Source organism: Schistocerca piceifrons, chromosome 1 (assembly GCF_021461385.2).
Source record: "Schistocerca piceifrons isolate TAMUIC-IGC-003096 chromosome 1, iqSchPice1.1, whole genome shotgun sequence".
Classification (NCBI taxonomy): domain Eukaryota; kingdom Metazoa; phylum Arthropoda; class Insecta; order Orthoptera; family Acrididae; genus Schistocerca; species Schistocerca piceifrons.
The window spans coordinates 1,207,604,024-1,207,630,787 of NC_060138.1; the positions used below are offsets into that span (position 1 = coordinate 1,207,604,024).

General features: G+C 43.3%; 1 protein-coding gene and 1 non-coding gene across 3 annotated transcripts in view; both read left to right on the top strand.

Annotated features, from left to right (window-relative positions):
* LOC124802581 (EF-hand calcium-binding domain-containing protein 4B-like) overlaps positions 1–26,764 on the top strand; it is a 774,205-nt gene that overhangs the window by 324,495 nt on the left and 422,946 nt on the right. The window lies entirely within an intron of this gene.
* Trnat-ugu lies at positions 21,844–21,918 on the top strand. Its single transcript has one exon. It is a non-coding gene; the product is annotated as a tRNA-Thr (tRNA).

Sequence of the window (26,764 nt, forward strand, 5' to 3'; positions counted from 1 at the left end):
AAGAGCCCGTTTCGCCTGGTGACCGTGTCGAGAAGAAGGCGCGCCAACATCCAGCTTCTGCAACAGCGACGGCCGACAATGAGTGACTGTCGCCACCTCCTCGATCGACGGCTTCAAACCTTCAATCAACCAACAAGGAAGACTAAAAGCACGTAAAGTTTCAGAACTGTATGGCAGACCTCAGCTTTTCAAATTGTTCCATTTGCCTCGCAAAATTACAGCAACTTAGCATGAACCTTTGTTGCTCATTGTCCCAATTGCTTTGCCAAGCAGGGTCCCTTCCTTTTCCGAAATGAACCCGAGTGTCGTTGAAATTCAAACGCCAGCATTAAAATAATATGATTAGATTTCACTGCTTTAATTTCAAAGTTCAGTAGCTGGCTACAATATTTAGGTTACACGAGCACAAATTTAGAGTGCGAGTTTTGTTAGCATATTTTAGCTTACCTGTGACTGCAGCTCAGCTTGGTACGTACTAAATTTTACTATTGTTAATAGTTCAGAATCATTTAATTCAAGTTCAAAGTTAAATATCTTGTTTCTAAATTGCGTAGAGTCAAGTTGCTTTTGAAATGATTGTTGAGGTAGTCCAAGACTAACCGTATTTTACTGGATTTCGATGTGCTTCAGAAAGAAAGCTCACTATTAACTTCAGTCACTAAATTAATTTTCGATTTTCCGGTTTTATTAATTCTTTTGCTAAATTAAGTCAGAGTGTAGCGAAATTTATTACTTCTGACAAACTTTCAGTTTTCACACTACACGTGTCAACCTTCAGTTGCCACGCTTCTAGTGCTAATTATATGTGTAATAACCTTTCTTTTTCAGTTACTATAGTAATTGTCCTTAGGACTGGCGACCGTGATTTCCCCCAAATCTCAAATATCTAATTACCGCTAGTTAATTGTTAACGTAACGGCCGCACATTTACTTTCTTTATTATCTTTACCCCTTTTCAAAATTGATTTCCATCAGTTTCATTTGCATTTTTCCTTTCATTTAGATGTAACCCTTTCCTCCCTCTTTACCGATAGATTAACTTCGGTGACGATTGCTTTTCCCAAATTTCCATTAGGTACACGCGGTTTAATTTCTCACTGTCATTAAGGTCGATAAGTGAGGGGGGAGGTTACACGTGGCGACCTGGTGACAGGACAATCTTCAGATTTGAGGTTGTTCTGGACACGAATTTTCTTTGGTGCAAATGTCGTAACAAAGTACTGGTTACGTACAGGCCGTTACGTCAGCGAGAATAAGTAGTGGGAGTAATCCTAATTACATTTGAGATTGGTCATTTATATTGAAAATTATTAAAATGAGTGAAGGCAACAATTACCAAAATTTGGTAGACTTGGATACGGAACAATCGGTCGAACAGTGGGAAACGCGCACCGCGGTACCCATTGTTCAGGGGCAGGCGGCGAACATGAAAGACGCGACCGCCGAAACGCAACAAAGAGCAGAAATGGAATTCCAAACTTTAGAAAAGGTTTCGGAATCAGAAGTGAAAATCAAATCTGAATCCCTTGATGACGAATACGGGGGGACAATTAAAGAGGAAGCCGCTACGGAAGTAAAACCGGTAGTTTCCGGGAATTTAACTGATTTATTGAACGTTTTGATTAACGAAATCAAGAGTCAATCGGTCAAGCAAGAAGCTCAGTCTGAAAAATTTGAACGGATGCTAGACAATCAGAACAAAGCTATTAACGTTGTTAACAACAATGTTGGAGTTGTTAACACAAAAGTTGATAAAATCAAAGAAGATATTGTTGTAATTAATACCGAAATCGGTAATCTTAAACAGGAAATGATAGGCGTTCAGGCGGAAATTGCGAGCATAAATACTCGTTTTAATTCTGAAATTAGCAGAATCGAGAAAAGTGTAGGAGAATCAGTTGCTCCGATCATCGAGAATAAGGTGACGGAACAAATTCAATTAGTGAAAAAAGAGGATCAAAAGAAGGTGGAAACTTTAAAGGCTTTAGTATCCGAAGTAGATACCAAAGTGACGAAGCAGGCTAATACCTGCGAAGAGAAAAAGAGGGAAGTGGAAACGCTTGCGACAACCACTTGCCAAGTGATTACGAGAGTGTCGGAATTAGAAAAGAAACTTGAAGAAAAACAGAGCTATGTGCCAATCTATGCACATAGTTCGGAATTGTTGACGAAAGAGGAGCGGTTCGACCCCTTGAAAAAAGGCGGTATACACCCGACGGATTTCATTAAAAATTGTGAAAGAGTTTTACCCAGATCATGGATTGATGAGAGAAAAATTAATGCGATTATTGATGTGTTGGCTGGTGATGCCAAGCGTTGGGGCTTAAACCTCAACATTACGAACCTGACTTTTGACGAATTTAAAAATTTGTTTCTGGCTGAATACTGGTCAGAGCAAAAACAGCAAAGTGTCTGGCGCGAATTTGTCGTATCGAGGCCTTTCGATGCGAATTCGCGCGGTTCGATGAAGGAGTTTTTTGAGGGCTGGATCCGCAAGTTGGAATATTTGCGTGACCGCCGCTCGGAATCCGAAATAGTCTGGGAACTCTACAAGAAGCTTCCAGATGATACAAAACGATACGTAGGAAGCAATTACAGGACAATCAATGATTTCCTGGAAAGAGTGGAGGACGAGGACAATTGGCGCAATAATCGCGACAGTGGCAGAGGCCGTGGTAACAACAACGGGTACCACAGCAACCACAACAACGATAACCACGGGAATAATGCATACCGCAACCATGGCAGCAATAAAAATAATGGTTCGGACCGTAATAACAATCGGTACAATGCAAATAATAACAGGAATGACGGAAACCAGTATCATACTAACGTGATACGGGCTTCACAGAATAGTAATAACGCCAGAGGGTGTGATCAGCCGCCTCAGCAGCATCCGGGGAGCGTATCTGCTGGGACGAGACAGGGAAACCATTAGCCGCGCCGGTGAGGGGCCGACCGGGCGTGGAGAAATTTTGGCGGCCCAATAGCAGGAGAAAACCCAGGTGTCGTCGGTATGAAAATTCCGTGTGGAATAATCAACGGCGGGAGAGTGTGCCAGTGTTAAGAGAAAGGAGTGCGCCCACAAGTAGTAGATCAGCTGTATACACGGCAGTAGAAGGTACATTCACTGTCAGTGAGAACAATTTAAGTAGTGTTCTGGAAATCGATTATAAGGTGCCAGCTGTAATACCCACAGCGGAACTGGAGATTGAGTTTAAGAATGATTCGCAATTGTTGAGAGAAGATCAGATGTCGGATAAAACGTCCGTCATCGAGCGAGGGGATGCAGAGAGGGATGAGGTCTGGTTAAGGCAGTTCGGTCGCTTATACGACGAACTAAGAGATTATAGGGGTCTGTATGGGAGAAGTGTTTATGGGGAGCGCGTGCAGTATTTGCCGCGTCTCGTCCCACAGGAAGATAGTATTTGTGAAGTGATTGAAAGTTCTGGCCCTAACCGGCAGACTTTACCAGAAATAGTTGATGTTAATGGGGAGCACGAGCAAGATTCGTCGTGTTTCGTCCCGCAGGAGTTAGATGTTGAAGGAGTAACGGAAAGTTCTGGCCCTAACCGGCAGACTTTACCGAAAGTTATAGTGGTAGAAGTAGCCGACCCATCCGAGCAAACCTCCAGTTTAAACATTGCGAGAGTATTAAGGGGAAAGATTACGAAAATTTTAGTGATAGCCGGACACAATTGGTAGAAAAGCACATAGATTTCAGCGTGTATGAGGTTAGAGCTGACGTTATGCGGTCAGACGGTAGCAGTGTGGGTTGCGCAGATCCAGAGGAAGTAATTTCAGATGCGACTGGGCACATTCCTCCAGGTAGATTGGCAGATGAGATCAATCTGATTAAAGAGGAATCAACGAAGGTGACAATTAGTGAATTGATAGCAAAGCAACACTCACTAGTTGACGAGTTACAGGAAAAGGTTTCGGTATTGGAGGCGAAGCTAGAGACTAAGCCTCAGGACAAACGTGTTGAAATTAAAACTGTATGTGAACAGAGGCTGAAAAAGCCGCCAGATAAACCGGATTTAGGATCAAAGCCGGATGGTTTTTTCTGGAATGACCTGGATATAGACGAGGATTTACTGTGGGAAAATAAAGAAACAGTCGAGGACAACTGTAGACAGATAGTAGTGTCTGTTAATATGCACGACCTACAACTAAACGTGTTGATTGACACCGGTGCAGAATTGAGTGTTGTATCTGGGAAAATTTTTGAGTTACTGGAAGACAGACCTGGCATCGTAGTTAGGCCAGTAACAGGAGTGAAAATTATCGGTGCTACTGGGAAGGCCAGTAAACCGGTCACAAAACAGATTTTTGTCAACTTCGAGATATGTGGGGCACGATTTGAACAAGAGTTTGTCGTCGTGCCAGACTTAACTACGGAAGTAATTATCAGGTTAGATTGGCTATTAAAGTACCGTGCAATGATTAACTGCGAAAGCAAAACTTTGACATGTGTGTCACTAGATAAAACAATGGTAGTTGGTTTTGACGAGGCAGGAGACGGTGTGCATAGGCAATACCAGCCTATACACATTGTTAACTGGCCGGATAACATTGACGTAGGAATGAGTTTAAACTGCCGTAACATGAGGAATTTCGGCATTGACAAAAGTGTAGAAAGTGAATTGGAAGAGATAATCAAATTCCCTCCACGGATTGACATTAGTATTGGTGTGAAAAAGGATCGTTTGCGAGAAGTAATGAAGCTAAAAGCCGATGCTCGCATACGTCGTCATGACACTAAAGCGCGTTTTGATTAATCAATTTAATTTTAATCAATTTAATCATGATCTAATCAACTGAAAAATCCAAGCTGCTAGTTTAAGTTTTCAGCTGAGTCACAGTAGATTAAGGAATGTAAATATGATTTTGTAAATAGCTGTAAGATTTCATAAATATGTGATTTACTAGTCATTGCCGATGTATTTAGACGCTGTTTTAAGTTTCAGGCTAGTACATGCGTGTGATGATGGACAGTGTTGAGTTATCCACTGGGATAGTATTAAGGGACTCCTTGAGATTACTCGGGAGTGAGTTTTTCCTAAAGAATTCAGTGAAACGGACGTTCTGGAAACGCCGTCACAAGGGCGAGTGAGATCAAGCGTGCCGCACACGCGGGCGCAACAATACTGGCGAGGCGAGCCGCTGTCGGCTCTTGTGCCGCTGTTGGCTCTTGTGCCGCTGTCGGCATTCTTTGTACTTGCGAGTACGAAAGGCGGAATAGTTTTTCTTCCCGGACAGCTGATGTGAAAGAATTCTGCTGTCAATATTTATGTTTTTTTCGATCTACTGAATATTATTTTCTTGTTTAGCGTTAAGTGGAATCTCATGACGAGATATTAATTATGAAAAGGTTATGTAAAAATGTGTATTCTATGTAATTAATTATTAATTTGCGTATTTTGATCTACCTGTTTTTATGACCATGTACTCTGATTAATTTTGCAAATAGTACTCCATTTCTCATAGTGTTACGAATTTTAATGATTTTGGAATAGCTAAACCATTTTCTATATCTTCTATGAATTTTAATATGTTGTCAACCTGTTTTATTTTGTTCAAGATGACAGAGTGGAATAAGATTAGGAGTGTCCCCACTCAATTATTATGGTCTAAAAATTGATTTATGATTAATTAGACGAATGCTAAATTTTGTTGATGTTTTGAGCATATGCATTTCCGCTGTTTCTTTTTTGGGACATTTTCTGAGTCTGTTTACGTTACACGAACATCCTCAGACAATGTGGGGCACGTGTAACGCCGGAAATGCATATACTCCTATTTCCATCTATTGTACTATTATTTTTTTCCTTGTTTTGTTACCTCAAGATATGACATTTCTGTCTCTTTATATATTGTAATTGTTTTACTGTTTGTATATGTATATTTATGCACTCATGTCGATGTATAATTGGTTTGTTTCGTAAATATTATTTGTATTTTTACGCTGGGTCTTGCCTAGGGAAAACTGCTATCGAACGATTACGTCGATAGGTCGTGTGACGAATCAAAGTGTGTAGGATCTTTGGTAGTGTTAACTCTGCCGCGTGGAGCGCGGGCAGAACAGTGAGAGTCTGGCGGGAGTAGCGAGTGGAGCAGGTGTCGTGTGACGCTCCCGCGAGTTGCCGCGCTTTCGGGGTTTGGCAGCAAGTAATTGCGCTCGACTCGCGATGATAGTTTCTGACATGGCGTCGCGGACGGGAAGCATTAGCTGGCGCACATCAAGAGCCCGTTTCGCCTGGTGACCGTGTCGAGAAGAAGGCGCGCCAACATCCAGCTTCTGCAACAGCGACGGCCGACAATGAGTGACTGTCGCCACCTCCTCGATCGACGGCTTCAAACCTTCAATCAACCAACAAGGAAGACTAAAAGCACGTAAAGTTTCAGAACTGTATGGCAGACCTCAGCTTTTCAAATTGTTCCATTTGCCTCGCAAAATTACAGCAACTTAGCATGAACCTTTGTTGCTCATTGTCCCAATTGCTTTGCCAAGCAGGGTCCCTTCCTTTTCCGAAATGAACCCGAGTGTCGTTGAAATTCAAACGCCAGCATTAAAATAATATGATTAGATTTCACTGCTTTAATTTCAAAGTTCAGTAGCTGGCTACAATATTTAGGTTACACGAGCACAAATTTAGAGTGCGAGTTTTGTTAGCATATTTTAGCTTACCTGTGACTGCAGCTCAGCTTGGTACGTACTAAATTTTACTATTGTTAATAGTTCAGAATCATTTAATTCAAGTTCAAAGTTAAATATCTTGTTTCTAAATTGCGTAGAGTCAAGTTGCTTTTGAAATGATTGTTGAGGTAGTCCAAGACTAACCGTATTTTACTGGATTTCGATGTGCTTCAGAAAGAAAGCTCACTATTAACTTCAGTCACTAAATTAATTTTCGATTTTCCGGTTTTATTAATTCTTTTGCTAAATTAAGTCAGAGTGTAGCGAAATTTATTACTTCTGACAAACTTTCAGTTTTCACACTACACGTGTCAACCTTCAGTTGCCACGCTTCTAGTGCTAATTATATGTGTAATAACCTTTCTTTTTCAGTTACTATAGTAATTGTCCTTAGGACTGGCGACCGTGATTTCCCCCAAATCTCAAATATCTAATTACCGCTAGTTAATTGTTAACGTAACGGCCGCACATTTACTTTCTTTATTATCTTTACCCCTTTTCAAAATTGATTTCCATCAGTTTCATTTGCATTTTTCCTTTCATTTAGATGTAACCCTTTCCTCCCTCTTTACCGATAGATTAACTTCGGTGACGATTGCTTTTCCCAAATTTCCATTAGGTACACGCGGTTTAATTTCTCACTGTCATTAAGGTCGATAAGTGAGGGGGGAGGTTACACGTGGCGACCTGGTGACAGGACAATCTTCAGATTTGAGGTTGTTCTGGACACGAATTTTCTTTGGTGCAAATGTCGTAACAAAGTACTGGTTACGTACAGGCCGTTACGTCAGCGAGAATAAGTAGTGGGAGTAATCCTAATTACATTTGAGATTGGTCATTTATATTGAAAATTATTAAAATGAGTGAAGGCAACAATTACCAAAATTTGGTAGACTTGGATACGGAACAATCGGTCGAACAGTGGGAAACGCGCACCGCGGTACCCATTGTTCAGGGGCAGGCGGCGAACATGAAAGACGCGACCGCCGAAACGCAACAAAGAGCAGAAATGGAATTCCAAACTTTAGAAAAGGTTTCGGAATCAGAAGTGAAAATCAAATCTGAATCCCTTGATGACGAATACGGGGGGACAATTAAAGAGGAAGCCGCTACGGAAGTAAAACCGGTAGTTTCCGGGAATTTAACTGATTTATTGAACGTTTTGATTAACGAAATCAAGAGTCAATCGGTCAAGCAAGAAGCTCAGTCTGAAAAATTTGAACGGATGCTAGACAATCAGAACAAAGCTATTAACGTTGTTAACAACAATGTTGGAGTTGTTAACACAAAAGTTGATAAAATCAAAGAAGATATTGTTGTAATTAATACCGAAATCGGTAATCTTAAACAGGAAATGATAGGCGTTCAGGCGGAAATTGCGAGCATAAATACTCGTTTTAATTCTGAAATTAGCAGAATCGAGAAAAGTGTAGGAGAATCAGTTGCTCCGATCATCGAGAATAAGGTGACGGAACAAATTCAATTAGTGAAAAAAGAGGATCAAAAGAAGGTGGAAACTTTAAAGGCTTTAGTATCCGAAGTAGATACCAAAGTGACGAAGCAGGCTAATACCTGCGAAGAGAAAAAGAGGGAAGTGGAAACGCTTGCGACAACCACTTGCCAAGTGATTACGAGAGTGTCGGAATTAGAAAAGAAACTTGAAGAAAAACAGAGCTATGTGCCAATCTATGCACATAGTTCGGAATTGTTGACGAAAGAGGAGCGGTTCGACCCCTTGAAAAAAGGCGGTATACACCCGACGGATTTCATTAAAAATTGTGAAAGAGTTTTACCCAGATCATGGATTGATGAGAGAAAAATTAATGCGATTATTGATGTGTTGGCTGGTGATGCCAAGCGTTGGGGCTTAAACCTCAACATTACGAACCTGACTTTTGACGAATTTAAAAATTTGTTTCTGGCTGAATACTGGTCAGAGCAAAAACAGCAAAGTGTCTGGCGCGAATTTGTCGTATCGAGGCCTTTCGATGCGAATTCGCGCGGTTCGATGAAGGAGTTTTTTGAGGGCTGGATCCGCAAGTTGGAATATTTGCGTGACCGCCGCTCGGAATCCGAAATAGTCTGGGAACTCTACAAGAAGCTTCCAGATGATACAAAACGATACGTAGGAAGCAATTACAGGACAATCAATGATTTCCTGGAAAGAGTGGAGGACGAGGACAATTGGCGCAATAATCGCGACAGTGGCAGAGGCCGTGGTAACAACAACGGGTACCACAGCAACCACAACAACGATAACCACGGGAATAATGCATACCGCAACCATGGCAGCAATAAAAATAATGGTTCGGACCGTAATAACAATCGGTACAATGCAAATAATAACAGGAATGACGGAAACCAGTATCATACTAACGTGATACGGGCTTCACAGAATAGTAATAACGCCAGAGGGTGTGATCAGCCGCCTCAGCAGCATCCGGGGAGCGTATCTGCTGGGACGAGACAGGGAAACCATTAGCCGCGCCGGTGAGGGGCCGACCGGGCGTGGAGAAATTTTGGCGGCCCAATAGCAGGAGAAAACCCAGGTGTCGTCGGTATGAAAATTCCGTGTGGAATAATCAACGGCGGGAGAGTGTGCCAGTGTTAAGAGAAAGGAGTGCGCCCACAAGTAGTAGATCAGCTGTATACACGGCAGTAGAAGGTACATTCACTGTCAGTGAGAACAATTTAAGTAGTGTTCTGGAAATCGATTATAAGGTGCCAGCTGTAATACCCACAGCGGAACTGGAGATTGAGTTTAAGAATGATTCGCAATTGTTGAGAGAAGATCAGATGTCGGATAAAACGTCCGTCATCGAGCGAGGGGATGCAGAGAGGGATGAGGTCTGGTTAAGGCAGTTCGGTCGCTTATACGACGAACTAAGAGATTATAGGGGTCTGTATGGGAGAAGTGTTTATGGGGAGCGCGTGCAGTATTTGCCGCGTCTCGTCCCACAGGAAGATAGTATTTGTGAAGTGATTGAAAGTTCTGGCCCTAACCGGCAGACTTTACCAGAAATAGTTGATGTTAATGGGGAGCACGAGCAAGATTCGTCGTGTTTCGTCCCGCAGGAGTTAGATGTTGAAGGAGTAACGGAAAGTTCTGGCCCTAACCGGCAGACTTTACCGAAAGTTATAGTGGTAGAAGTAGCCGACCCATCCGAGCAAACCTCCAGTTTAAACATTGCGAGAGTATTAAGGGGAAAGATTACGAAAATTTTAGTGATAGCCGGACACAATTGGTAGAAAAGCACATAGATTTCAGCGTGTATGAGGTTAGAGCTGACGTTATGCGGTCAGACGGTAGCAGTGTGGGTTGCGCAGATCCAGAGGAAGTAATTTCAGATGCGACTGGGCACATTCCTCCAGGTAGATTGGCAGATGAGATCAATCTGATTAAAGAGGAATCAACGAAGGTGACAATTAGTGAATTGATAGCAAAGCAACACTCACTAGTTGACGAGTTACAGGAAAAGGTTTCGGTATTGGAGGCGAAGCTAGAGACTAAGCCTCAGGACAAACGTGTTGAAATTAAAACTGTATGTGAACAGAGGCTGAAAAAGCCGCCAGATAAACCGGATTTAGGATCAAAGCCGGATGGTTTTTTCTGGAATGACCTGGATATAGACGAGGATTTACTGTGGGAAAATAAAGAAACAGTCGAGGACAACTGTAGACAGATAGTAGTGTCTGTTAATATGCACGACCTACAACTAAACGTGTTGATTGACACCGGTGCAGAATTGAGTGTTGTATCTGGGAAAATTTTTGAGTTACTGGAAGACAGACCTGGCATCGTAGTTAGGCCAGTAACAGGAGTGAAAATTATCGGTGCTACTGGGAAGGCCAGTAAACCGGTCACAAAACAGATTTTTGTCAACTTCGAGATATGTGGGGCACGATTTGAACAAGAGTTTGTCGTCGTGCCAGACTTAACTACGGAAGTAATTATCAGGTTAGATTGGCTATTAAAGTACCGTGCAATGATTAACTGCGAAAGCAAAACTTTGACATGTGTGTCACTAGATAAAACAATGGTAGTTGGTTTTGACGAGGCAGGAGACGGTGTGCATAGGCAATACCAGCCTATACACATTGTTAACTGGCCGGATAACATTGACGTAGGAATGAGTTTAAACTGCCGTAACATGAGGAATTTCGGCATTGACAAAAGTGTAGAAAGTGAATTGGAAGAGATAATCAAATTCCCTCCACGGATTGACATTAGTATTGGTGTGAAAAAGGATCGTTTGCGAGAAGTAATGAAGCTAAAAGCCGATGCTCGCATACGTCGTCATGACACTAAAGCGCGTTTTGATTAATCAATTTAATTTTAATCAATTTAATCATGATCTAATCAACTGAAAAATCCAAGCTGCTAGTTTAAGTTTTCAGCTGAGTCACAGTAGATTAAGGAATGTAAATATGATTTTGTAAATAGCTGTAAGATTTCATAAATATGTGATTTACTAGTCATTGCCGATGTATTTAGACGCTGTTTTAAGTTTCAGGCTAGTACATGCGTGTGATGATGGACAGTGTTGAGTTATCCACTGGGATAGTATTAAGGGACTCCTTGAGATTACTCGGGAGTGAGTTTTTCCTAAAGAATTCAGTGAAACGGACGTTCTGGAAACGCCGTCACAAGGGCGAGTGAGATCAAGCGTGCCGCACACGCGGGCGCAACAATACTGGCGAGGCGAGCCGCTGTCGGCTCTTGTGCCGCTGTTGGCTCTTGTGCCGCTGTCGGCATTCTTTGTACTTGCGAGTACGAAAGGCGGAATAGTTTTTCTTCCCGGACAGCTGATGTGAAAGAATTCTGCTGTCAATATTTATGTTTTTTTCGATCTACTGAATATTATTTTCTTGTTTAGCGTTAAGTGGAATCTCATGACGAGATATTAATTATGAAAAGGTTATGTAAAAATGTGTATTCTATGTAATTAATTATTAATTTGCGTATTTTGATCTACCTGTTTTTATGACCATGTACTCTGATTAATTTTGCAAATAGTACTCCATTTCTCATAGTGTTACGAATTTTAATGATTTTGGAATAGCTAAACCATTTTCTATATCTTCTATGAATTTTAATATGTTGTCAACCTGTTTTATTTTGTTCAAGATGACAGAGTGGAATAAGATTAGGAGTGTCCCCACTCAATTATTATGGTCTAAAAATTGATTTATGATTAATTAGACGAATGCTAAATTTTGTTGATGTTTTGAGCATATGCATTTCCGCTGTTTCTTTTTTGGGACATTTTCTGAGTCTGTTTACGTTACACGAACATCCTCAGACAATGTGGGGCACGTGTAACGCCGGAAATGCATATACTCCTATTTCCATCTATTGTACTATTATTTTTTTCCTTGTTTTGTTACCTCAAGATATGACATTTCTGTCTCTTTATATATTGTAATTGTTTTACTGTTTGTATATGTATATTTATGCACTCATGTCGATGTATAATTGGTTTGTTTCGTAAATATTATTTGTATTTTTACGCTGGGTCTTGCCTAGGGAAAACTGCTATCGAACGATTACGTCGATAGGTCGTGTGACGAATCAAAGTGTGTAGGATCTTTGGTAGTGTTAACTCTGCCGCGTGGAGCGCGGGCAGAACAGTGAGAGTCTGGCGGGAGTAGCGAGTGGAGCAGGTGTCGTGTGACGCTCCCGCGAGTTGCCGCGCTTTCGGGGTTTGGCAGCAAGTAATTGCGCTCGACTCGCGATGATAGTTTCTGACATGGCGTCGCGGACGGGAAGCATTAGCTGGCGCACATCAAGAGCCCGTTTCGCCTGGTGACCGTGTCGAGAAGAAGGCGCGCCAACATCCAGCTTCTGCAACAGCGACGGCCGACAATGAGTGACTGTCGCCACCTCCTCGATCGACGGCTTCAAACCTTCAATCAACCAACAAGGAAGACTAAAAGCACGTAAAGTTTCAGAACTGTATGGCAGACCTCAGCTTTTCAAATTGTTCCATTTGCCTCGCAAAATTACAGCAACTTAGCATGAACCTTTGTTGCTCATTGTCCCAATTGCATTGCCAAGCAGGGTCCCTTCCTTTTCCGAAATGAACCCGAGTGTCGTTGAAATTCAAACGCCAGCATTAAAATAATATGATTAGATTTCACTGCTTTAATTTCAAAGTTCAGTAGCTGGCTACAATATTTAGGTTACACGAGCACAAATTTAGAGTGCGAGTTTTGTTAGCATATTTTAGCTTACCTGTGACTGCAGCTCAGCTTGGTACGTACTAAATTTTACTATTGTTAATAGTTCAGAATCATTTAATTCAAGTTCAAAGTTAAATATCTTGTTTCTAAATTGCGTAGAGTCAAGTTGCTTTTGAAATGATTGTTGAGGTAGTCCAAGACTAACCGTATTTTACTGGATTTCGATGTGCTTCAGAAAGAAAGCTCACTATTAACTTCAGTCACTAAATTAATTTTCGATTTTCCGGTTTTATTAATTCTTTTGCTAAATTAAGTCAGAGTGTAGCGAAATTTATTACTTCTGACAAACTTTCAGTTTTCACACTACACGTGTCAACCTTCAGTTGCCACGCTTCTAGTGCTAATTATATGTGTAATAACCTTTCTTTTTCAGTTACTATAGTAATTGTCCTTAGGACTGGCGACCGTGATTTCCCCCAAATCTCAAATATCTAATTACCGCTAGTTAATTGTTAACGTAACGGCCGCACATTTACTTTCTTTATTAACTTTACCCCCTTTCAAAATTGATTTCCACCAGTTTCATTTGCATTTTTCCTTTCATTTAGATGTAACCCTTTTCTCCCTCTTTACCGATAGATTGACTTCGGTGACGATTGCTTTTCCCAAATTTCCATTAGGTACACGCGGTTTAATTTCTCACTGTCATTAAGGTCGATAAGTGAGGGGGGAGGTTACAGGGCGACGCTGGAGTTGTCGTCCGATGTTATCCCATATGTGCTGATTGGAGACCAATCTGGTGACCGGGCAGGCCAAGGCAACCTGTCGACACTCTGTAGAACTTGTTGGGGTGAAATGGTTCAAATGGCTCTGAGCACTATGGGACTTAACATCTGAGGTCATCAGTGCCATAGACCTTAGAACTACTTAAAACCTACCTAACCTAAGGACAGCACACACATCCATGCCCGAGGCAGGAGTCGAACCTGCGACCGTAGCAGCAGCGCGGTTCCGGACTGAAGCGCCTAGAACCGCTGGGTCACAGCGGCCGGCCGTGTTGGGCTACAACAGCGGTATGTGGGCGAGCGTTGTCCTGTTGGGAAACACCCCTGGAGGGTTGTTCATATACGGTGGCACATCTGGTCGAGTTGCTAGATTGAGACATGATACACAGGGTGCGTGTGATGACCACGAGATTGCTCCTGCTGTTATACGAAATCGCAATCCAGGCCATAACTCCAGGTGTAGGTCCAGTGTGTCTGGTAGGCAGACAAGTTGGTTGCAGGCCCTCAACTGGCGTCCTTGTAACCAACGCACGGCCACCACTGGCACCGAGAAAGAACCATCTTTCATCAGGAAACACAACGGACGTCTACCCGGCCTTCTAACCAGCTTTCGCTTGACACCACAGAAACCGTAAATGGCGTTGGTTTGGGCTCAGTGGAATGGACTTGACACCACTGAAATGTCAAATGGTGGTGGTTTGCGCTCAGTGTAATGGGCTTGACGCCATTGAAATGTCAAATGGCGGTGGATTGTGCTCAGTGGAATGGACTTGACACCATTGAAATGTCAAGTGGCGGTGGTTTGTGCTCAGTGGAATGGACTTGACACCATTGAAATGTCAAATGGCGGTGGTTTGGGCTCAGTGGAATGGACGTGACACTATTGAAATGTCAAATAGCGGTGGTTTGGGATCAGTGGAATGGCTTGACGCCATTGAAATGTCAACTGGCAGTGGTTTGGGCTCAGTGGAATGGACTTGACACCATTGAAATGTCAAATGGCTATGGTTTGGGCTCAGTGGAATGGGCTTGACGCCATTGAAATGTGAAATGGCGGTGGTTTGGGCTCAGTGGAATGCAGGCTACAGAGCGTCTGGTCCGGAACTGTCCTTGAAGTAAACTATTTGTAACATTTCTTTGTGTCAGTGTGCTAACCACTGCTGCTCAGATTGCTGCTGCAGACGCAGTACGATCCTTCGCAGCCATACGCTGAACCCGATAGTCTTCCCTGTCGGTAGTGCCGCTCGGGTGACCGGAGCACCGTCTTCTTGCGACCGTACATTCTCGTGACAACCGCAGCCAGCGATGATGAACAGTGCCTACATTCCTGCCAGGTCTCCCTGCAGTATCGCAGAAGGAACATCCAGCTTGTCGTAGCCCTATTACACAACCTCGTTCAAATTCAATGAGGTGTTGATAATGGCGTCTTTGTCGCCTTCAAGGCATTCTTGACCAACGACAAATCACCACGTCGGATCTGAAATGTAACTGACGCTCGCGACCGTTACAACGTGTACAGTTGTGTCCCCACCCCCATAGTGAAAGTTGATGTCGTCAAGCCCTGAATGAAAATGGCGTAACGGATAACTGGGGAGGGGAGCTTGAGAGCGCTACCTGGAGAGTGTGCCCTTTCTGTATGATACTAGGCAAGGGGCTGGAGGGCTCACACGCTGATGTGTGGTTTCCTCCATTCTATATCTTTTATCTTAAATGAATTCCTTTAACTTGACTTCTTTGTGATTTTTAAGGTACGTTAAAGACTGATGACAATTGGTTACCTATTTATTTTAAACATTATCACTCGACTTTACAGCGATTGCAGCAATTGTTCCAGTTTACAGGTATTACAATTTTAAAACTTATAGCTCGGGTATATTATATACTAATCTGCACGCACATTTCTACGGGCAAGACGGAATTGCGTTGGCCAAATGTATACCACCAAAGTCGCCCAATATTTTACATGGGACATCCACTATGTAGGAGGATAACGGGCTAACTGGGGACCGGATACATTAACACAGGGGGTCAAATTTCCGAAATTAAACGGGAACATTCATTTCCTTACACAGTCAAAAGCTGGAAATAAAATAATTAGTACAAATATTCAAATACCTCTCTTCCACGCGTGAACATTGAGACACACGCACTGAGGGTATGTCTGCTCACTTACCCGTCTTCTGTAACACTCCGAGAATATGGCGGACACCCAGAGGTCTTTCTGGCCCCGGTGGAGGGGGTGGTCGAACCACTTGGCCGTGACCAACCTCTCCACCCCTAATCTTGTGACACTGGAACGTCTTTGACTTTTACCTGCTTGTGATGTCTCTCTGATCCCCTCCCCAGGAGTCAGGTTGGCACTACTATACTACAGAACTACTTCCCAACAAAGATTTGGCCACGCTTTACGGAAAGGTGTGAGAAGGATTAGGAAAGTTCATGTGCAGATTCACATTCACGTACAAGAAATGCATAATACACGTCACATATAAATACGTATTATGACGCCTGACACATTTCTTTCCACCCGTCCACATGGGTTCTGTTGCACCCGCGGCCGGCCGCGTCGGGCAAGAAAATTGGCGGCAGAGCCTCCTCTATTTGTATTTCTCGGTGCGAGCGAGTAGCGAATCCTGCTGCTTATGGAGCGGAAACTACTGTACCGTTTCAGTTTCACGTGTAGAAATTGGAAATTTGTGGTAAGGTCTTATGCGACCAAACTGCTGAGGTCATCGGTCCCTAACGTTATACACTACTTAATCTAACTTAAATAACTTACGCACGCACACACTCACACACACACACACACACACACACACACACACACACACACACACACACACACATATTCCCGAGGGATGACTCGAACCTGCGACGGGGGAACCGCGCGAACCGTCACAAGGCGCCCTGCGCCGCTCGGCTAAACCGGGCGGCTTTCAGGTGTAGAAACGTGCCTGACTACTTCCGTTTATGTCGCAGAACTTCTTCCTGGAGTTGCGATTTTTTCCCCGTCAGTGTAGATAGTATAAATTACTGTGTGAGGACAAAAAATGTAAATGGTCAGCATATTGACATATGTTTTGCTCATGATGAGTAGGGGAAAGTGTTATGCCTTGGGACACTTCTTAGACTCACTTCTAGCCAGCTATAGCAAGTCTGTCACACTGCTGAATTTCAAGACTGCACGTTTTTATCAACAAATGTTTCTTTTTCAGGTACGTGTTTCCAACTGAAGCGCAGCCAATGCTGAAACGCTAAGACGTCAGTCGAAACAAAAGAGTGGAGACAGCAGAGTATGGAGCGTAAGTATGTCTGGTTCTACAAGTGAACAAACACAATGCAGCATTTGGAAAGGGCCTAACGAAATTTTGGCACTCGGCGGTGACTGTGAATTGTCACCTTACCGAGAAATTTTAGATTTTGATAATCTTTTGACTAAATTTTAGCAAAATTTGACCTAATAGGACTTCGGAACATTTTCCCGATTTCCGCCTATAGCCATCCCTGTGACACATAACAATATTTTCCTGTTCTATTAGTAAATGATGATATTCACTTTTTATATGCTGCACTCTTTTTCTAATATTACAAAAATTACTCCGGAAAATAAAGGTTTTTCGAAGTACAAAAACCCATTCCAAGGTACAGAATCGCCATGTACCTATGCACAGATATTCTACTGGAATATGAAAGCGATGAAATCGAGAAATCATGTTAATACTGCATTCAGTCGTTTGTCTGTTATTATGGAATTTCCTGGCAGATTAAAAGCGAGACTCGGACTTGGGACCTTTGCTTTCCGTGGGAAACTACTCTAGCAGCCGGCCGGAGTGGCCGTGCGGTTCTAGGCGCTACAGTCTGGAGCCGAGCGACCGCTACGGTCGCAGGTTCGAGTCCTGCCTCGGGCATGGATGTGTGTGATGTCCTTAGGTTAGTTAGGTTTAATTAGTTCTGAGTTCTAGGCGACTGATGACCTCACAAGTTAAGTCGCATAGTGCTCAGAGCCATTTGAACCATTACTCTAGCCACTGAGCCGGCTCACGAATCATCCTCACAGCTTTACTTCTGTGAGTACATCTCCTACCATATCAGCGCACAATCGGCTGCAGAGTGAAAATTTCATTCTGGAAAAAACCTCCAGACTGTGGGTGAGTCATGTCTCCACAATATCCTTTCCTCCAGGAGTGCTTAGCCTTGCAAGTTTTGAGGGAGTGCTTCCGTGAAGTTCGGGAGGATATGAGGTACTGCCGGAAGTACAGCTTTGAGGACGGGTCACGAGCAATGCTTGGGTACTTACCCGCGAAAAGTGAAGGTCCCCAGATCGAGTCTCGACCCGGCATACAGTTTTAACTACCAGGAAGTACCACATTAGCGCATCTTCCACTGCAAAGTGAAAATGTCTTTCTGTTACAATATTATTCTGCTAAACACAAATAATCGGTAAGTGAAATCAAATTGTGCAGAAATATCATCAGAAACTACATACAAGTTAAATATATTTCGAAGCTGTAGGTATTGGAAACTAACATAAATTTCCATTTCCAAGACAAGTAAAATTTGTTAAGACATTGAATAAACTCAGTACATTTGCGAGTACATGTTTCACGGTAAAAGATCTCCTTCCATTTCAAGATACAAGGCACTCGACAACAAATAGTTTTCAAAAATTTGTGAAGGTTCATTTTATTTTTCAGTACTTAAACATAACCGGTATCGGACTCTTCCATGCCGATCATCAGTTGTCATAAATTTGTGCTTGATCTGCAGCACCGTGACCAAGACTGTAGATCACGGAGGTTTTGACTACAAACTAAAAATAAATATAAAGGTGAAAATAGAACAACAAAAACAGAAAACCCCCAGTGGTCACAGGCTCATTTCTCTGTTGTTATGCATAACATTTAAACTTGTGCATTTTGTAAGTAAAGATGGTGTCTATTAAACTACTAATTACAACGAACGTGTAGCAAAAACAGGAACATTATTTCAAAGTACAAAGGACATATAGCTAAACAACACTATTATTTCTAAGTTTTAAGCATTGTGGACGCACAGTACGGGACGTCCACAGTGTATAACACCACAAGAAGACCGATACCTCACCATCAGTGCCCGCAGACGGCCATGGAGTACAGCAGGTAGCCTTGCTCGGGACCTTACCGCAGCCACTAGAACAGTTGTCTCCAGACACACAGTCTACAGACGACTGAACAGACATGGTTTATTCGCCCGGAGACCTGCAAGACCTGCAAGGTTTATTCCACTGACCCCCGGTCACAGGAGAGCCCATTAAGCCTGGAACACAGTACTTGGTCATTGGGACAGTGGTCCCAGGTTATGTTCACGGACGAATCCAGATGTAGTCTGAACAGTGATTCTCGCCGGGTTTTCATCTGGTGAACCAGGATCCAGATACCAACCGCTTAGTGTCCTTGAAAGGGACATGTATGGAGGTCGTGATTTGATGGTGTGGGGTGGATATATGATTGGTGCACGTACACCCCAGCATGTCTTTGACAGTGGAACTGTAACAGGTCAGGTGTATCGGTACGTCATTTTGCCTTTTCGGGGGTACAGTGGGTCCCAGCTTCCTCCGTGGAGGAGTACCTTGAAACTGAAGATATCAGGCGAATGGAGTGGCCTGCCTGTTCTCCAGACCAAAACCCCATCGAGCACGTCTGAGATGCTCTCGGTCGACGTATCGCTGCACCTCTTAAAACCCCAGGGACGCTTCAGGAGCTCGGACAGGCACTGGTACAATAATGGGAGGCTATACTCCAGCAGCTGCTCGACCACCTGATCCATAGTATGCCAACCCGTTGTGCGGCCTGTGTACGTGTACATGGTGATCATATCCCATATCGATTTCGGGGTACATGTGCAGGAAACAGTGGCGATTTGTAGCACATGTGTTTCGGGACGGTTTTCGCAACTTATCACAGATAACGTGGACTTACAGGTCAGTGTCGGGTGTGTTTCCCATGTGCCTATGCTATTAGCACAAATTTTGTGTAGTGCCACGTTGTGTGGAACCACATTCTGCAATTATCCTTAAATTTTTAAGCATGTGTGTAGGATAGAGTTACTGAGTAACAGCCATGCTCAAAACTGTAATACTTATTTATATCTTACGCAACTAAATAGGTCTTACCTGAAATGGAAAATAACACCTGCTTCAAAGCGTGCTGGGACACATTTGGAACTCAGTATAAGAGCGCTTCTGCGTGACATGAATTCGCCGAGTCCTTGGTGGAGTGCCGAATGTGTGGCACCAGTATCTACGTGCAGGTCATGAATTCTCGTACGTAATCGGCCGGTAGTTTGTGGGTGCGGAGATGGCGCCCGATAACGTCCCAGACGTGTCCCATTGAGCCCAGATCACGTGAATTTCGTGCCAGAGATATCAGTGCTAGTTCACTACCACGCTTCTCAACTCGCCGTAGCACTGTTCCGCCTTTATGACACTCTCAGATATGCTACCGGAAGATACCATTGTCGTCGGGGAAAACATTAAGCGTGGAGAGATGTAGGTTGTCCACAGTAATGTTCATGTAGTCCAGAGCTGTCATGGTGACCATAGGAACGCCTGGTGAACGTGCCCCGTTGGATAATACTGCCACTCTCCTCGACCTCCACCCCTCCCCTCCATCGACCGATGGCCCTAGCAGTCTGGTCCCTTCAATCCCACAAACCAACCTCCCCTCCATACCCACCCGCTAATGGCTTGCGCACTGCATGTCCATAGCAGCCGTTTGCCCGGATGCGGCGTATTTGGACACAAGCATCGACCTGGTATAACAAGAAACTTGTTTAAACCGATCTTGCAACTCGTTCCGATTGATCCACGGTCCCACCTCGATGATTCCATGGCCAGTTCAACCGTAATTGACGATGTTATTGATTCAACATGGGAACACATAGTAGTCTCTCTTGCGGAGTCCCCCAAGACAATAATGTGTCCTGAACGGTGTGCTGCGAAACACTTGTGCTTGCATAAGCATTGTACTCTGTCGTCGTATACGCTATAAATGGCCACATATCGTCCTGTACAGACTGGCCAAGCCTCCGAACATGTTTTGTGACGAAGCGTGCACATCCAAAACGTTATCATCTACTCGAGATTTTACCGTCCTCCAAACACTTGCTGTAGATGCTCAAGACAGTAGCACACGAAAAACCAACGCGCTCGGCCGTTTCCGAGTCCATCGCTCCCATGCGCCGGTTCACAGATTTCTACACTTTCTCAAAGCCGCTTATATCAGTGGCTCACCCGATGTGCGGCGCACGTCGTTGCTATAACGGTTCGCCTTTCGTTTCTGCTGCGTTTATGTACAGGGGATAGGCAAAATAATGTGAACCGCGGGAGTAATGGGTTGGTTGTGTATGTTACTATACGCTGCAGGTAAGGCGCGTGTCGCACTGGACTGTGCTTGTTCAGTACGGACTAGGCATCAGTGCAGGTTGTTTACCAGTGGTGCACACGCCGTATTTGTGTTCAGTGGCCGAGGTCGACGTGTAATGAAAGACCTAACAGAGTTCCAAAGAGGGCACATTGTGGGAGCCCAATTAGCTCGAGCGTCAGTACCCGAGACAGCCAACTTACTGAATGTTTCAAGAGCAACTATTTCAGTAGTCATGGCAATCTACACAAAACACGGAGAGACATCATATAAACACAATAGTGGCTACAAATCATGTCCGAAAGAACAGACACCATACCCCTGTAAGTATAAGTTGTGGCAACGCCGGCCATGACCTCCTCCTTCTGTGCAGATGCACGCATATTCCCCGAACTCTTGCGGTTCAAAATGGTTCAAATGGCTCTGGGCACTATGGGACTTAACATCTATGGTCATCAGTCCCCTAGAACTTAGAACTACTTAAACCTAACTAACCTAAGGACATCACACAACACCCAGTCATCACGAGGCAGAGAAAATCCCCGACCCCGCCGGGAATCGAAGCCGGGAACCCGGACGCGGGAAGCGAGAACGCTACCGCACGACCACGAGTTGCGGACGAACTCTTACGGGACTTGGTAAGAATGTCTTCCACGAGTAATGAGTGTGTTGGGGTGGGACATTACGAATTTAGTGTGTGGACATACAAGGTGAGAATGTGGGTATCGCGGGAGGCGTGCGCGAGATAGTCCCTGCAGTCGCGCTATTCATCTGTGTCCTCGGTGGCTCAGATGGATAGAGCGTCTGCCATGTAAGCAGGAGATCCCGGGTTCGAGTCCCGGTCGGGACACACATTTTCACGTGTCCCCGTTGATATATATATTAGCAGCTGAAGGTATTAATACAATACTAACCTCACTAAAATAATCCTCTTCACGAGGATACCGGTTATAATTCACTGGGGCATGGATGTGTGTCATGTCCTTAGGTTAGTTAGGTTTAAGTAGTTCTGAGTCTAGGGGACTGATGACCTCAGATGTCAAGTCCCATAGTGCTCAGAGCCATCTGAACCATTTACAATTCGCAGTATGCTTCACGTTCAGATGATCTATTTAGAAGCTGAACATTTCGTCATTTGGTTAAAAATTTGGGCCTCAGTAATTAGGGAACAAAGAACCACAATAGCGCAAAAGCTATACATGTCGCCCCTGTACACTAGAGATCAGAAACGGAGCGAGTTCGACTCTGACATTGCGGGTTGCATACTACACAAGTCAAGGGGCGGCTGTTATGTCAGTGCTAACGGCCCTCCTCCGTTGCCGCTGTAGTTCCGCTAGTGTGACGAGACTGAAATCTGTGGCGCTGCGGTCGCTTCGTACTCGTCAACTCGTTCTCTATTACTCAAGCAGACAGGTTATGACTTATTGTTCGTACGGGAGGTGAATACACGATCTTGCTGCTGTAAAGTAGCACTGACGAGGGTTAATGACCGATTGTCGGGATCAGATGACCTTTATCGAAGCTAAATGAAACGTCTCCACATGAGCCGTTTGTAACACGTACATCGATTAGGAGTAGGTTTATCTTAAGTAAGTGTGTACTTGCAATTTATAAAGTGTGCATTCTGTGTTATTTGAACTGCTTGATGTACGGTATGAAAACTAGAGTTTTGTAAAGTACATGTGAAAAAAGCAAAATAATATATTGAAATTTTAAATTATTGTAATAGGAATATGTTTATGAAAGAAGTATGTTTGTTAAAAGCTGGTTCATGCTTAGGGCACTTGTATTTGTAACATGCAAACGCCGTAGGGTAGTCCCACCGCAACAGAAGTGGCATGGCGCGATGTAAAAGGTGGGTTTGGCGGTCGAATTGAGCGGCTCCTTTCTGTGAACGGCACGCAGTGTGTGGCTAGCCGTAGCACGGTACACTTCGACGGTGCTAAGAGAGGCAGTTGGAAGCTGCATTAGAAGGGATTTGCCTCCAATATGTTGAAAATCCGACGCCAAGAAGAGATTCTATAGAGTATTCGCACATCAAGAGCCGCGAATACAGTTAGCCGCCATTTCTCCTGCCACCAACCTTCGCCACTGCTTAGCAAACTTCATATACTCAGTTAAGTAATGTATATGGCCATGGACCACTTAATTTGTGTGTTGTTTCAATAATAATCACATAAATCGTCAATTCGTGTTCAAAAACCATAACTTCAATCCCGATCACTGAACCTACTCAGGGTCCTCACCTAAGTGCTACTAAAACCGAGTATCCTCATTTAAATGAGCAATTCTTGCATTCATGTGTTTAAAAGTGATTTTTTTGTCTAAAGTAAAAGGAGTAGCAAAAGTTAAAGTAAGAGTAACATTTGAATGCTTTATTAATCAACTACTCCAAAAGAAGTTGTTAAGATAGGAAGTATAAGTACAAAAATTCAAAGATCAATTAATAGAAAAGTGAAAAATTTAAAAGCTAAAACGACAAAAGTGAAGTTGGATAGGCATTTGCTATACTATTCTTAGTTTATTATAAACATAGTTTTGTTGGATTACAGTGCAATATTGTGCAAATATTTGCAAGAATACCTGCTTCACAGGTGATTAAAATTCAAGTACATATAAATCTTAAATGAACAGATCTACGGTAGTACTGTTAGAAGTGAAGTTACGCACACTTTAAAAAAATGTGTTGTTTTGATACCCATCATGGATGGTTCCTTTTGAAGTTAATTAAGCGTAGTGTTGTATTTTATTACCTTGTAAAGTAATTTAAGTGAATGATTAGCTTTTAGAGATAGTTTTTTACAATAGCAATTGTGGTGTCACCGCCAGACACCACACTTGCTAGGTGGTAGCCTTTAAATCGGCCGCGGTCCGTTAGTATACGTCGGACCCGCGTGTCGCCACTGTCAATGATTGCCGCCACACGGCAGGTCTAGAGAGACTTCCTAGCACTCGCCCCAGTTGTACAACCGACTTTGCTAGCGATGGTTCACTGACAAAATACGCTCTCATTTGCTGAACCGATAGTTAGCATAGCCTTCAGCTACGTCATTTGCTACGACCTAGCAAGGCACCATTACCAGTTACTATTGATGCTGTAAAACATGTACCGTCAAGAGCGACGTTCACCATTTATGGATTAGAGTTAAGTATTCCACAGCTACGTCCTTTTTTGCTAGTCTCATTTCCTTGACCTGTTCCAGACCTCACGCCAGCCTGCGTGAGCTAAAACGCGTGCCTTTCGGCTTCCTCTCATAGTGGGTTGGCTGTCTTGCCAATCCAAAACAGCAATAATCAAAGATCCTTGGCTAGTGAAACTATGCCAGTTTACGGGCCCCCATCATATTCTCCATCTATTAAGAAAATACTGAACTATTACTGTTACTAAAGAAAACTGCTATATGTAGAAGAGTTTAAACAGTGTATTTAAGATGTTATTCATCTTTATTTGTGTTTATCATGTCAGTCAAGATAGAAGTCCCTCATGTCCAAAATTAGTTCTGCACTTCATGCAGTGATGTCTCAGTATTTGATTAAGTAGTGCTCTTGAGTGTGGCTGTCATTGGTATGAGCTCGGTGCAGTTTTGTTCGCCGTAATTTACTGGTGTGTGTGTTATTGGTAACTCCTGCTATGCACAGTACAGAGTGCACTGGGTCAGTTTGTATCCTGTTCGCTATTCAGAGGGAAGTCTCAGCAAAAGTAACTTCAATAACTAATATTCAATTTTCTCAAAAATATATTTCCATACTAATGTGCCTAATTAGGCTGGCGACCGTTCGTTTTTTTCATTCATTTATTATTTTACCACTTCTGTGAACTCCCAATGTTAAAGCTCGTTAGATTTTTCTGTTAACTTCACAAAATTCGAAATTATAGTCCGATATCCTTTTCCATTAGACACACGCGCAGTCGAATTTAGAAATCCTCTCACAGGGTAACATTAGCGTGTTTCACGGCAAGTTAGTATTATACGTTTCATTGATCTTGGAAAGCAACCTTCGGTTTCGCTACAATTCTTAACGACTCAGATGTTCTGTACGACTACATCTGGAGAGAAAGATGGACGACAGAGTGTGTGATATTGCAGCAGCATTTCTGACTGTCATTTCAACGCCAAAGGAGAACTCCTTTTCAATTTCAAATTCATAACTATGTTCCGTACGTCTCTGTGTAACCCATTACCGAGTATTCATGTCATATCGTTCCTGTCCCCACTGTCGGCTTCTAGCATGAATGTGTGGCTTGTCTGTAACTGGCAGTTGGAGTTTTCTTAGTTGCCAGGAGCTTCCGTGAATGTTAAGGGCAATTTAGCCAGCCTTTGTGTAGAGATTTGAATCCGGCTACGCCGGGTCAGAGAGGCATTAGTGGCCACTGGTCAGCATCCATTGTGAGGTCGGTACAGGTAGAAACCGCTTACGCTCCCTGAGCCCTCCGGGGTTGCTGTGTAGACCCCGGCGACGGGGCAGGTTAGTTTACTCTTCCCCGGGGCACCGGCCAATGAGGGTACTCTGAGTAGCATCTGTAGTTGCTAAGTTGGAACGTGTTAGCTGTGTTTGAGTTTCCCATAATCACTCTGGTCTGTGGCGTTGACAATCATGCCGCACCAAGTAGTTCAGTCAGGAAACGGTATTTATTTCATCAATATTCAGTTTATTCGATGAAATCTTTGGTGCAACTGCAACTTGGCATGGACGAGCGGAGCCACCGCGCGATGTTTTAGTTAGTTTCGGGTATCGTGTATGAATGTGTCGTGTGCTTTGTGGAATGCTTGTGTTAAATTTTATTAATTTTTTCCGTCCAATTTGTGCTTCTTTACCACGGATTTAGTAGCCTGTATTCTGCTGTACTACGTGAATTTCTTTGTAAACCATGAGACTCCAGTTCGATGTAAACACCTCTCCTGTTCGAATTGAATCCTCAGTTTCATCGCGGAGTGGATATGCTCACATTTGATAAATGTATTTACAAAATTACTGAGCTATACGGAATTTCGGAAGTTTGCTTTGTTCTCTTGAGATTTACCGTTAAAGCCAGACACCCTTTGACCCAGTGAGCTGCATGTGGAGTGGGCAAACTTGCTTCTATTTTTTATCTTTCGTTGTGTGAGTGATAGTGTGAACGTGGTGTGTGTGATCCTGATAAACTGCAACCAGCAATTTTGGAGATTTGTCGCCCCCCCCCCCCCCCCTCCCAAACGTGTCAATCCAGCTGTTGCGTTGTATAATGTACCATGTGTCGAGATTCACGCGCTATCATTCCAAGTAACTGAGTACTAACATCTGTGACTTTTGGTTTTAATGAGGATACTTGCTCATTAAAAGAAACACTCACATAGATGTTAAGTTAAAACACAGTTACTTGGATTGCTGGCGCATGAACCTCACATCTCACAGCGCCATACCGCTTCCTAGTTAAGGCCCTTTAAAGCAGTTGTTTGCACCCCCCCCCCCTTCCCCCGTAATAATGTTTCAATGGGATTTATCATGATTAATGTATATCCAATATATGGATTGGTATTCGGTCTACCCGACGGGAGGTCCTAGTCACACGACACTTTTGTTTTACGAGGCAAGCGAACGCAAGTTCTATTTCCATAGTCGTTCTTGGGATTTAGGAAATCAGAAAAGAGATACCGGGTGATCAAAAAGTCAGTATAAATTTGAAAACTGAATAAATCACGGAATAATGTAGATGC